Below are 15,107 nucleotides of genomic sequence, written 5' to 3'. Positions count from 1 at the left end.
AGGAATGGTAGAACGATGGGTTCGATGACGGTTTGGATGTACCGTGCACTATTCAGTGTCCCCTCGACGATCACCAGTGGTGTACGGCCAGTGTAGGAGATCGCTCCCCACACCATGATGCCGGGTGTCGGCCCTGTGTGCCTCGGTCGTATGCAGTACTGATTGTGGCGCTCACCTGCACGGCGCCAAACACGCATACGACCATCATTGGCACCAAGGCAGAAGCGACTCCCATCGCTGAAGACGACACGTCTCCATTCGTCCCTCCATTCACGCCTGTCGCGACACCACTGGAGGCGGGCTGCACGATGTTGGGGCGTGAGCGGAAGACGGCCTAACGGTGTGCGGGACCGTAGCCCAGCTTCATGGAGACGGTTGCGAATGGTCCTCGCCGATACCCCAGGAGCAACAGTGTCCCTAATTTGCTGGGAAGTGGCGGTGCGGTCCCCTACGGCACTGCGTAGGATCCTACGGTCTTGGCGTGCATCCGTGCGTCGCTGCGGTCCGGTCCCAGGTCGACGGGCACGTGCACCTTCCGCCGACCACTGGCGACAACATCGATGTACTGTGGAGACTTCACGCCCCACGTGTTGAGCAATTCGGCGGTACGTCCACCCGGCCTCCCGCATGCCCACTATACGCCCTCGCTCAAAGTCCGTCAACTGCACATACGGTTCACGTCCACGCTGTCGCGGCATGCTACCAGTGTTAAAGACTGCGATGGAGCTCCGTATGCCACGGCAGACTGGCTGACACTGACGGCGGCGGTGCACAAATGCTGCGCAGCTAGCGCCATTCTACCGCCAACACCGCGGTTCCTGGTGTGTCCGCTGTGCCGTGCGTGTGATCATTGCTTGTACAGCCCTCTCGCAGTGTCCGGAGCAAGTATGGTGGGTCTGACACACCGGTGTCAATGTGTTCTTTTTTCCATTTCCAGGAGTGTATATCCGTCCCTAATTGCTGAAGTGTTGACGGTGCAGGATTTTGTGCACGGTCTGACCTCTCGATTATCTCACGTAAATGTTCGATGGGATTCACGTCGGACGATCTGGGTGGCCAGGTCATTCGCTTTAATTGTCCAAAATTTTCTTCAAACCAATCGCGAACATTTGTGGCCCGGTGACAAGGGGTATTTTCATCCATAAAAATTGTATCGTTCTTTGGTCACATGAGGTCCATGAATGGCTGAAAATGGTAGCAAGTAGCCGAACGTAAACATATCCGGTCAACGATCGGTTCAGTTGGACCAGAGGACCCAGTTCATTCCATGTAAACACATCCCATACCATTATGGAACCACCTCCAGCTTACACAGTGTCTTGTTGACAACTTGTGTCAATGGCTCCGTGGAGACTGCGCCAAACTCGAACCCTACTATCAGCTGTTTAACAACTGAAATCGGGACTCACCTGACCAGGCCACGGTTTTTCAGTTGTCTAGGGTCCACAAAAGTGCAGGACAGACGCTGCAGAATATGTGTTGTTAGCAAAGGCAGTCGCGTCGGACGCCTGTTGCCATAGTCCATTAACACCAAATTCCTCCACCTGTCCTAACACATACGTTTGTCATACGTACCACATTGATTTCTGCGGTTATTTCACGCAGTCTGTAGGCACGGACAACTCTACGTAAACGCCGCTGCTCGCGGTCGTTAAATGGAGGCCGTAAGCTTCTGTGTTGTCCGTGGTGGAGGTAATACCTCAAATTTTGTATTCTCGGCACACTCTTGACACTTGACACTGTGGGTACCAGAATACTGAATTCCCAAACGACTTCCAAACTAATGTAAGCTTTCACGGCCGGTATTGTTTTCACTTAAAACTTCCGGGCTGATAGGCCGTGGTCGAAGTATAAAGCTCTCTTCTGACGTTTCGTCTCCGACTGCGGGAGACATCCTCGGAGGTAAAGCGGCGAACTGCGAAGAGAACTGGAGGAAGCGCTGATTATATAGGCAGTACAGAGGGCGCCACTGTCGATCACGTGGCGTCGGCTATGAGATTGTCTCTGGTAATGCCAACATTCTCGATTGAAAGTAATCGATCGTCACGCTCGCGGTGCAACGCTGACATCCAAATTTTATCCAGTTTAACACCTTCGTCTTTCCTGCTAAAATTATTACGATGTTTATCAATCTCGATAGCCTCTCTGTACAAGCCTATATAATCAGCGCTTCCTCGAGTTCTCTTCGCAGTTCGCCGCTTTACTTCCGAGGATGTCTCCCGCAGTCGGAGACGAAACGTCAGGAGAGAGTTTTATACTTCGACCACGGCTTATCAGCCCGGAAGTTTTAAGTCAAGACTTCCAAACTGCGCCTTGCTTCAAGTAGCATTCCGCATTCAGAGTCTGTTTAGTGCCGTCGTGCGGCCATTATCTTGTCGGAAACCTTTTCACATGAATCGCCTGACTACAAATGACGGCTGCGTCAATGCACTGCCCTTTTTTACTTTGTGTACGAGATACTAACGCCTTCTGCATATGTGCATATCTTTATCCCACAACTTTTGTCAACTCAATATATTTTGATGTATCGCCGCCACGAGCTACGACGCGCGAGACTCTACGCTATGCGGAATTGGGGCTCGTGTTTCCCTATCGTATGTGGTTTATGAAATCATTTAAATCACATTTTAAGTCAATATTGCATCAAGAGTTGTTTTCATTTCAGACCTAGAGGCAGACAGCCGCAGATCTAGTGGCAGAGTTAGCTGTGTACTGTATACGTAAATTTTTCTTGTCTACACTAAGAGTTTCATTCATGAACCATTCAACAATTGTTCTCGTTTGCATATTGTCGAACAAGTTACGTGTGCTCCAGCAAGCAATGAAAGAGAAATGGGATTTTGCTACTGCAATAAAGAAAGTAGTCTGTGCCCCAAATGTTTTATGCCAATCTACTTGCTTACCTACATTATTCTTATGTGTGTCGCTAGACATACTCAGATATTTTTAACGAGCCTCTGTGCAACCTGTGCTCTAGTGCGCTAAAATCCCTGAAAACCTCTGTTTACATCACGCACAGAATGAATCCGTTGTGCCTGGCGTGGGCAATGACTGTAATCAAGTTGTCTGGGTGAAGGGATGTTTTGTTCCTCCCTATAAGGCCAAATCGCTATCACATGGTAGGAAATTCATGTCCTGCAACGATGCCTTTCTGGTATACAAAAGTGAAATACTTACGTATGATTAGATTTTGAAAAGCGTCATAATATTTTGAACGTCTCTCACAGATCAACAATGTTTACGCTTACATTCAAATGAAAATCATATGAAAAATAGAAATTATGATCAAAAAATTTCAGTTTCGTTGCTTTTTTCTGAATGTAGTCCTTCACTTTGTCTGACGAAATCGATATATAGCCGGCCGCGGTGGTCTAGCGGTTCTAGGCGCTCAGTCCGGAACCGCGCGACTGCTACGGTCGCAGGTTCGAATCCTGCCTCGGGCATGGATGTGTGTGATGTCCTTAGGTTAGTTAGGTTTAAGTAGTTCTAAGTTCTAGGGGACTGATGACCACAGATGTTAAGTCCCATAGTGCTCAGAGCCATAGATAAATACTTTCGAGATATTCTGTAAAATTGCTGGAAACGTTCGGGGTACATGCCCATTCATTCATTACGTGTCATATTTCCTCCCTTTTTCAGCCATATCGGCAGTACGCAGTATCTTCCTCGCTGCTCATCGTCGTTGGTTACAAAAGATGCAGAGCATGAACATCTTCGTCTGATTTTAGATGACTTATCCTCATCTATTCGTAGCACGAGCGTCCCACATCTCTCTGACAGCGCTATTTCAGTGTGAACTGGGCCGCACATTACAGTTACAGTACTCTGTAATAATAATATCTGTGTCTGAGAATGGTAAAATACAGCACTGTAACAAAAGATATACATGCAAGTGCTTACTGACCCCTCCATTTCTGACACAAAAATTATTAATAAACTCCCAGCAGACAAGAAAAACTAAATTTAGAGCTCACAACAATTTAAAAAGATACGTGGTGCAAATAACATCCACCGAATTCTTTATCTAAACCCTTGAAATACGTAAAGGGCGGATACTCGCAAATTCGCGTGTATATCACATAATACATTTAAAGTGCATATTCTTCTTTATATACAAATTGATTAAACACGACGTGTGAAGTTCTACAAATCAAAATATCTGGTTCGATCCCCAGGCAGTCATAAGAGTTTCTTTTCCCCTTATCATTTCTTCTACCACTGGAAATGTTAGTTAATGCGGAAAAAGACGAGTTGATCCGTAACCCGGAGTCAACGTTGGACTACGTTATCGCACAGCTGGCTGGGAATGGCATACTAACTCCAGTAGGATCATACCTAGTAAAGCAATGTGGTGTTCAAAACACTCTACTGGCTGGTGGCTACTTTACCTTTAAAAATATGCATTCCTCCAAAACAGTCTCGTTCTCTAAACGAATGTAAAAATTAGGAGTTGTAGAGGAAAGGAAAGTAGCTACACAAAGAGACGCGACGTTGTCACATTTACATCCCGAAAATGGATGGATTCTCGCACTTCTATAGCTTTATTAGCCTGCATTTGATAGGCCTGCTGTAAATAAATAGCAGCAGGAAAAGGCAGTTTGATTTGCAAAACAAGTATTTATATGCTTGCTGCGGAGGATGGCCACACAAACGAACTTGTTAATTTTCGTGGGTTTTTACAGGTAACTTGAATGTAGCGTGAGGCAACATAAAGGCTTTATTTCATCAAACTCGGATCACGGGAAAAAAGACATTGCAATTCATAGTTCTATCTAAAACCGTTGTCTGTTTCAACAAGCTGATCTCCAAAACTACTACACGAATTTTCGTGGTGGTTTCGCAGGTAGCTTGAGCATAGCTTCGCGTGACGTTTAATCTTTATTCCATCAAAATCGGATCACGGAAATAATAGATATCGAGATTCAAAGTTGTATCTAAAACCATCATCTCTGTCTGTTTGAACACACTAATCTCCAAAACCACTCGACGACTTTGCATGGTGTTTTCACAGGTAACTCGAACATAGCTTGGGGCAAAATATAGACTGTATTTCATCAGAATCGGTAAACGAGAAAAAGATATCGTAGTTTAAAATTATATTTAAAGTCTCCCACTCAGCTTAAGATTCAGTTGGTTAATCATCATGGTGTAGTATACTAAAAAACAAATACATGGCGCTGTTAGTTTGTTAATACATCAAACAACCAATAATAGGTAGTGTTGTTTGTGTTTTTCAGCTCCTTGAGAAATGTATTTTCAGAAGTTTATGTTAGTGACAGAATTAAGCACTGCCGTCTTACCGGTATGAATACAAACTAACAGCGAATTTGCTTGACTAGGGTATATGGATTTATTGATTTTGTTTTGTGAATTAAAAAGTTAACGTCATTGCTTTGCTTCTTTCGATAGATTTTATATATATTCTTTGCTAGTAACAACGTATTTATTGTTTGCGTTGTAATTTGGGCGCCCAATCATTACGTTTTAATTTGCTTTGTTTATGAATAAAAAATGTGTAGAAAACAGCCGAGTCTTTCTGACTACAGCGGAATGGCTAAACGGCGGAGGACTATATGTCTCAGAAACAAATGAACATCGTTAGGAGAGACGTGTTGTGGCTTTAACCCTCTCTTTGGAAACTCCAGGTGCGACGTTACTCTGATTGGAAATTGGAAATTTGTGGTAAGTTCCTATGGGACCAAACTGCTGAGGTCATCGGTTCCTAGCCTTACACACTACTTAATCTAATTTACGCTAAGGACAACACACACACACACACACACACACACACACACACACACACACACACACACAAGCCCGAGGGAGGATTCGAACCTCCGACGTGGGGAGCCACGCGAACCGTGGCAAGGCGCCTTGACCGCGCGGCGTTGCTCTGATTTAGAGCGCCATGCGTTATCTCGCTCCTCAGAACCCTTCGTTCACAGCCGGCCGGGGTGTCCGAGCGGTTCTAGACGCTACAGTCTGGAACCGCACGACCGCTGTGGTCGCAGGTTGGAATCCTGCCTCGGGCATGGATGTGTATGATGTCCTTAGATTAGTTAGGTTTAAGTAGTTCTAAGTTCTAGGGGACTGATGACCTCAGAAGTTAAGTCCCATAGTGCTCAGAGCCATTTGACCATTTTTGACCCTTCGTTCACAGAGGCTTCGAGTTACTTCTCTCCAAAGTAATATCATAGAAACGAAAAATTTGACAAGAAATGGCTCAGGCGAGAGAGTTTCTATACCACAAATCCCACTTGTAACAATTTACCACTTTAAATGTGTACAGATTCTGTGAGCTGATGTTATGCCTTCTACAATGAAAAAGTACAAGGCCAGGCGCTGCATTTTGTGGGCATGGACGTTAGTGTCGGGTGCTTTTCTCACGGCCGGTTTTATGTGCTTCCCTGACGTGTTAGGGAACCAAACAACCTCTTCGTTCATGTCCCCAAACTTGAAACGATGGATACAAAGAAGCTTTATACACTCCTGGAAATGGAAAAAAGAACACATTGACACCGGTGTGTCAGACCCACCATACTTGCTCCGGACACTGCGAGAGGGCTGTACAAGCAATGATCACACGCACGGCACAGCGGACACACCAGGAACCGCGGTGTTGGCCGTCGAATGGCGCTAGCTGCGCAGCATTTGTGCACCGCCGCCGTCAGTGTCAGACAGTTTGCCGTGGCATACGGAGCTCCATCGCAGTCTTTAACACTGGTAGCATGCCGCGACAGCGTGGACGTGAACCGTATGTGCAGTTGACGGACTTTGAGCGAGGGCGTATAGTGGGCATGCGGGAGGCCGGGTGGACGTACCGCCGAATTGCTCAACACGTGGGGCGTGAGGTCTCCACAGTACATCGATGTTGTCGCCAGTGGTCGGCGGAAGGTGCACGTGCCCGTCGACCTGGGACCGGACCGCAGCGACGCACGGATGCACGCCAAGACCGTAGGATCCTACGCAGTGCCGTAGGGGACCGCACCGCCACTTCCCAGCAAATTAGGGACACTGTTGCTCCTGGGGTATCGGCGAGGACCATTCGCAACCGTCTCCATGAAGCTGGGCTACGGTCCCGCACACCGTTAGGCCGTCTTCCGCTCACGCCCCAACATCGTGCAGCCCGCCTCCAGTGGTGTCGCGACAGGCGTGAATGGAGGGACGAATGGAGACGTGTCGTCTTCAGCGATGAGAGTCGCTTCTGCCTTGGTGCCAATGATGGTCGTATGCGTGTTTGGCGCCGTGCAGGTGAGCGCCACAATCAGGACTGCATACGACCGAGGCACACAGGGCCAACACCCGGCATCATGGTGTGGGGAGCGATCTCCTACACTGGCCGTACACCACTGGTGATCGTCGAGGGGACACTGAATAGTGCACGGTACATCCAAACCGTCATCGAACCCATCGTTCTACCATTCCTAGACAGGCAAGGGAACTTGCTGTTCCAACAGGACAATGCACGTCCGCATGTATCCCGTGCCACCCAACGTGCTCTAGAAGGTGTAAGTCAACTACCCTGGCCAGCAAGATCTCCGGATCTGTCCCCCATTGAGTATGTTTGGGACTGGATGAAGCGTCGTCTCACGCGGTCTGCACGTCCAGCACGAACGCTGGTCCAACTGAGGCGCCAGGTGGAAATGGCATGGCAAGCCGTTCCACAGGACTACATCCAGCATCTCTACGATCGTCTCCATGGGAGAATAGCAGCCTGCATTGCTGCGAAAGGTGGATATACACTGTACTAGTGCCGACATTGTGCATGCTCTGTTGCCTGTGTCTATGTGCCTGTGGTTCTGTCAGTGTGATCATGTGATGTATCTGACCCCAGGAATGTGTCAATAAAGTTTCCCCTTCCTGGGACAATGAATTCACGGTGTTCTTATTTCAATTTCCAGGAGTGTATTTCAAAAATAAACTGCACGCGTACAAAGTCTCAGGCACAGCTGTAAATAAATAACCAGATAATGCTAGGTTTCAAAACAGCTAGTCTAAAACAAATTTCAGTGTTGGAAAGTCTTGTCTGGGATTATTTGCCTGGAGTGTAGCCTTATACAGAAGTGAAATGTGGATAATTTTGTACATGGCTGCACGTTCAGAGACCGTGAATAGCTATAATTGAAAGAAAACAGCCCTCGGTCACTATTTTTGACGAATTTACCGGGTTTCGACACTGCTAGGAATGTCTTCCTCAGAATTTAAATCAAAGAATGGTCTGTAACATGGTCAGAGAATTATGACTAAAAACGTATGATACAGAGTATAAGTACAGAATCATCGTGAAAGATTGGCAGTACTTATATGTCGTTTATAAAATAATAAATATGCCAAAAGGGCATTAGTCACAAAGAAATTTAAGATAAAAAATTGTGATGGCGAGCCATTAAGGGCTGCTCGTTACTTGCGTGGTTACAGGTTGCAAACGGAATAGGTGGATGACAGAAATTACATATATTAAGATAAATGAAGCTTTTGTAACGAGTTGCTACAGGAGAATGATGAAGATAAGATGGGTAGATCAGAAAGGTAATGACGAGCTATTGCATCCAACTGGAGGGAAAACAAATATACGGCACAATGTGACTAAAAGAAAGGATTGGTTGATATGGTGCATTGTTAATCATGAATTAATAGCTAATTTGGTTAATAAAGGGAACCGAGGGGGATAAAAATTGCAGAATGAGATCAAAAGTAAGCGCAGTGAAATGCATGAAGGGTACAGAGACGGAAAAACGTACGCAAGACAGACTAGCGTAGAGAGCTGCCTGCATCACATCAGTCTTCGTACAGAGGATCACAACAACAGCAACAACATTATACAATTATCTGCAGTGTGCGATTTGACACCTAAGGAAAGGGCAAGCAAAAGAAGTTTACTGTGACAGTGGACGTTTTAACAATGGATGAAGAATCTGTGCACTGACAAAGCTGCAAAAAAATCTTGAAAAATAAAAATTAATCAACTTATTTAATAAGATATTTTGCATGTCACAGTCAAATATCCGAAGTTTTGAAGTTACAATAATAAACACTTCATCCCGGCAACAGATAAGTTGTAACTAGCGATTCTACATTTACGCAGCCTAGCCAGTTTCCACTGTAAGTTAAAAAGAAATCGAAAAATCTTCCAGTCTCTAGCTGAGTTTAGGAAATGTGGCTGCTACCGAAAGCGCTTCCTGAAACACTACATGCTGCTACGGTATTTGCTGGACTTCTGTGTCAGGAAACACAGCCTGGAAGAAGCGGAACAGTTCGACACTTAACACAGTTTTTTGGAAAATATTCAGACTGAAATTTTCCAGTGATGTAGTGGGACGAAATTGAAGCGTCACCCATCCACCAGTGTCAGCCCAGTTTGCAGGTGAATATAAGTTTAATTTAGTTTTGTTTATGTATTTTTGTAATGTTTGTAATGGTTGTGAATTGTCTAAAGTTTTTGTATTTATTTTTTATGTTTCATGTACGGAGAGGGCGGCGCAACGAACGGAGATAGCATCTTCGTTGCCGGGACCGGAGAGAAAATTGCTGGCCACTATACGTCGCGGGTCGACAGCCAAAGAGCAACAGAAGATCCTGAAACCGAGTTGTTGCGTCGCGCTTCTAAAAATTAAATAATTAAGAATTTGTAATGTTTTGTACAACAATGATATCATAGGAAGTTTAATCTTATTGAAAATGTTAGTTTTGTCTCGCCAAGGCTCAGGTTCACGTCTGTGTGTAGGACGATAATAAACTAGTGGATGCTACTAAAGTTGAAATACGTGTTCCGAGGATTTATTTATGAAGAATTATGTGAATGAATTAATAATATTTGACAAGATTATTGAATTTTGACAGCGTTCATCGCGACTTTGACTCTCAAAAAGTTTATTCAATGTGGTTCTAATATCGATTAAATCAGATAACGTGTATCAATATAATTTCTGAGCAGAAACAAACGACATCAAAAATTGAAAAAGTTTACGCAAACCAATTGGCCCGAGTGACGGAATACGACTCAAATGATGTTTTACAGTTTCGTTCAAGAACCATTCTGAGACAATTTAAAAAGAATATAAATAATTTTGAAGTCGGTTGTAACTGACGTAGGTGACGAAGTCTACACATGGTCATATGTCGAAAGAAAATCATTTATAAGAAACTTACGTCGTTACACTACAGAAGCAACGTTAGGAAAGAATTTTCTTATTCAATTTTATGCAGAAGTGAGTAAAAAATCTACCACAAATATGTAGCTGAATACGTATGTTAGAAAAAAGTTATTTTTTTAACTTTCTTGTTATCTGGAACTTCAGAGACAACATACGTTTTGCTCAAATTTTGCTTCTTGTAAAAGAGATCGCCGACTTCGGTGGAAGATGCATTTGCGAGGACTGTACGTGACGCACCCCATAAGTATAAATTACTTATTTCTGAACGAGATGCAGCCCTCACTAAAACTCATTGTTGTAAAAAGAAGTTCAGTCGCACGGAGTTAAAACTTTAAAATATTTCATGCAATAGTTTTAACGACATGGTAGACTCAGATAATCAGGACGGGTTTCGGGTGATTATAAGCCCATCTGCAGGGTTATTGTATACCTAAATATGGGCTTATAATTGCTCGAAACCCGTCCTGATTAAACCAATGAAAGTATTTACAACTGAAGCGTTGATTATCTGATTCTGCCATGAAGCTCAGTTCCGGCTGTACTTGAGGCGTAGCGCCGTATAACGATCCTGCCTTGGGGGCGGTTAAGTGGAAGATGTGTCTCAGAGCTGGATAGTGACAGATGGTGACGCGAGACTGGACGCGCACGTAGTTTATGTATCAGCCGATAGACGACAGTATTGGATAGGGGGCTGATTTAGTTTCGACTGTGACCACTAGAGTGCACTAAATTAATAGAATGTTTTTCATAAACTGTTCTAGTATTTTCATAAAGTGTTATTATGTCTTTTTGTGTAGGTAAAATGTTATGAATGTGTTTTAGCAGTATGAATGATGCGTGAGTGTGGTTTAAGGTTAATATGAAGATAATTGTTTAACGAGTTATGTAGTTGGATTTAGTGTGGGAACATTTCGAAGAAGTATGGATATGGACAAAGGGGATTTTTGTAGAATAGATTTGTAAAGTAAGTTTATGGTAAAGGGAAAGTTAATTCAGGTATAAATAACAATAGTAAATAACTTTATGCATAAGAAAAACTTCAGCATATTAGATATTTACGTCAGTAAAAAGTGCAGTCGTTAGGTTTACTATTTTGCGATTGTTTATTGATGAAAAGCGCGGACTGACGCGGGAGAATGTTGTTTTGCTATTGGCTGTTGAGTAAACTGACCAATGGTAAAGTAATGTTCTTCGCGCGCCTTTCTCTGCTGGTAGAGAATACTTAGTGTATTCTAGAGAAGAGTGGGAGCCTAGCCATGAAACAGTTCGGACGTGTGTAGTAGCAGTTCCGATGGAAACGATAAGTTGCCGAATCTAGCAGTGTTTCATACATCAAAAGTGTGGTAAAGTGACGACATAATTATTCCGATGGGTGTGTGGAAATTTAGGAATTTTTAAGTGAATTTTGTGACGAGAAAAGACATAAATTCCGCGTGGCGTATTGAGCAGGTCGGTGGCTAAAAACTGTGACTGCATTAGGTACCGACAGACTTAATATTTGTCGAGCATTCTCAATCAAAAACAATCCGTATTTTTGTAGCTATTTCGTTTCCGGGAAATGCAACAGCATAAACTTGCTAACGTGAGTGAAAGGGATTGTGAATGACTGTGTTAAGACTAGCACGGGCTTGGCAGTGATACTTGTTCACCTAAGTTTCAGAATATATAAATTGAGAACAAATTTTCCAACCTTTCATTTCGTATGAAAACTTTCTCCCGAAACGTATGTAACCTCCCCCTCACTTATCGACCTTAATGACAGTGAAAAATTAAACCGCGTGCACCTAATGGAAATTTGGGAAAAGCAATCGTCACCGAAGTTAATTTGTCGGTAAAGAGGGAGGAAAGGGTTACATCTAAATGAAAGGAAAAATTCAAATGAAATTGGTGGAAATTAATTTTGAGAAAAGGGTAAAATTAAAAAAAAAAAGTAAATGTGCGGTCGTTACGTTAACAATTAATTGGCGTTAAATAGATACTTGAGATTTGGGGAAAATTACGGTCGGCAGTCCTATGGACAACTACTATAATAACTGAAAATGAAAGATTAATGCACATATAATTAGCACTAAAAGCGTAGCAACTGAAGGTTGGCACGTGTTGTGTGAAAACTGAATGTTTGTCAGAAGTAATAAATTTCGCTACACTCTGACTTAATTTAGCAAAAGAATTAATAAAACCGGAAAATTGAAAGTTGATTTAGTGACTGAAATTAATAGTGAATTTTGTTTCTGAAGCATTACGAGATTCAATAAAGTAAGGTTAGTCTTGGGCTACCTCAACAATCATTTCAAAAGCAACTTAAATCTACGCAATTTAGAAATAAGAGGTTTAACTTTGAACTTGAATTAAATGATTCTGGACAGTTAACAATAGTAAAATTTAGTACGTACCAAGCTGAGTTGCAGTCACAGGTAAGATAAAATATGGTAACAGAACTCGCACTCTTAATTTCTGCTGTGTGATCTAAATATTGTAGCCAGCTATGAATACTTTAACTGAACTTTGAAATTAAAGCAGTGAAATGGAATGATATTACTTTAATGCTGGCGTCTGAATTTCAACGACACTCGGGTTCATTTCGGAAAAGGAAGGGACCCTGCTTGGTAATGCAATTGGGACAATACGCATCTCGTGGTCGTGCGGTAGCGTTCTCGCTTCCCACGCCCGGGTTCCCGGGTTCGATTCCCGGCGGGGTCAGGGATTTTCTCTGCCTCGTGATGGCTGGGTGTTGTGTGCTGTCCTTAGGTTAGTTAGGTTTAAGTAGTTCTAAGTTCTAGGGGACTTATGACCACAGCAGTTGAGTCCCATAGTGCTCAGAGCCATTTGAACCATTTTTGAATTGGGACAATAAACAACAAATGTTCATGCTAAGTTGCTGTAATTTTGTGATGCAACAATTTTAAAAGCTGAGGTCTGCCATACAGTTCTGAAACTTTACGTGCTTCCAGTCTTCCTTGTTGGTTGATTGAAGGTTTGAAGTCATCGGTCGAGGAGGTGGCGACAGGCACTCATTGTCGGTCGTCGCTGTTGCAGAAGCTGGATGCTGGCGCGCCCTCTTCTCGACACTGGCACCAGGCAAAACGGGCTTTTGATGTGCGCCAGCTAATGCTTCCCGTCCGCGACACCGTGTCAGAAACTATCATAGCAAGTCGAGCGCAATTACATACTGCCAAACCCCGAAAGCGCAGCAACTCACGGGAGCGTCACACAACACACCTCCTCCACCGCCCCAGACTCTGCTCTGCCCGCGCTCCACGCGGCAGAGTTCACACTACCAAAGATCCTACACACTATGGTTCTTCACATGACCTATAGATGTAATCGTTCGATAGCATAGTTTTCCCTAGGCAAGACCAAGCGTAAAAATACAAATAGTATTTACAAAACTAACCAATTATACATCGACATAAATGCATAAATATATATATACAAATAGTAAAACAATTACAATATATAAAGACACAGAAATGTCATATCTTCAGGTAACAAAATAAGGAAAAATCTTTATAGTACAATAGATGGAAATAGGAGGATATGTATTTCCAGCGTTACACATGCCCCACATTGTCTGAGGATGTTCGTGTAACCTAAACAGACTCAGAAAATGTCCCGAAAAGGAAAAACAAAAAAAGAAACCAAAGGGAATGCATATGCTCAAAACATCAAGAAAATTTAGCGTTAGGCTAATTAACCATAAACCAATTTTTAGACCATAATAATTGAGTGGAGACACTCCTAACCTTATTCCACTCTCATCTTACACAAAAGAAAACAGGTTGACAACATATTAAAATTCATAGAAAACATAGAAAATGGTTCAGCTATTCTAAATAGCAAAATTCCTAACAGTATCAAGAAATGGAATACTATTTACAAAATTAATCAGACTACATGGTCATAAAAACAGGTATATCAAAATACGCAAATTAATAATTAATTACATAGCATACACATTGTTAGGTAGATTGTAGTTCATATTTAGTCAAATAACGAATGGTCAGTATACAAGTATGCAGGCCGGGTTGGCCGAGCGGTTCCAGGCGCTACAGTCGGGAACCGCGCGACCGCTACGGTCGCAGGTTCGAATCCTGTCTCGGACATGGATGTGTCTGAGGTCCTTAGGTTAGTTAGGTTTAAGTAGTTCTAAGTTCTAGCGGACTGATAACCTCAGAAGTTAAGTCCCATAGTGCTCAGAGCCATTTGAACCATTTATGAGGTATACGAGTATTTACGAACAATACAAGTAGGATAGCAGCGAACTGATCACTTAACCAAGTGCAAAATGGAGTACCTGTGTAATGAGTCATTCCAGCTGCATAGCTGAGGGTAAGATTTGTTAAGCATTTCATTGCAGAATTAATGTAATATCCGCACGATAATCTCTGCAGTCATACTGTATTAGCAGCCCGCGATTGGAGTACTATGTTCGTTAAATCGGATTACTCAAGCTGAGGCCAAATAAAGATAAGCGACGACGCCACAACACTATCTTTACTTAAGTAGATAGTCAGCGCTAAATTATGTGCGCCACCATTAATGTTACTGTAAACAGTTTGACAGCATAACACCACCACAACTACTGACAACCTGAACCATTATCATCACGCAGTTGTGACTCTCAGTGATTACAGGTTGCTGATGTTTGTCACGAATAGCGGAAAGCGCCTCTGAAGTTCCATTTGCATTACGACTAGGACGGAGAGAATGCTAAATAGCAGTAATAGGTCACCAAGCGAAGAGAAGAGTCCACGTATTGTCTCAAGTTCTTGCAGTTTGATATTAATGCAGTTCCCGATAGTTTCACACTAACAGGTTCTTTTGGCTATCGAAATACTCATATGGGATTCATAAAAGTGTAATTGCTAGAACGCTCAACTACCTTAATAACACCTCATTCTGGATTGAATACGACTCGGAAAGCGACGTTAATACGACGTTTTCATCCATCCC

The sequence above is a fragment of the Schistocerca nitens genome, chromosome 5 (genome assembly GCF_023898315.1).
Source record: "Schistocerca nitens isolate TAMUIC-IGC-003100 chromosome 5, iqSchNite1.1, whole genome shotgun sequence".
Lineage (NCBI taxonomy): Eukaryota > Metazoa > Arthropoda > Insecta > Orthoptera > Acrididae > Schistocerca > Schistocerca nitens.
Note: the sequence above shows the minus strand (reverse complement) of the source record.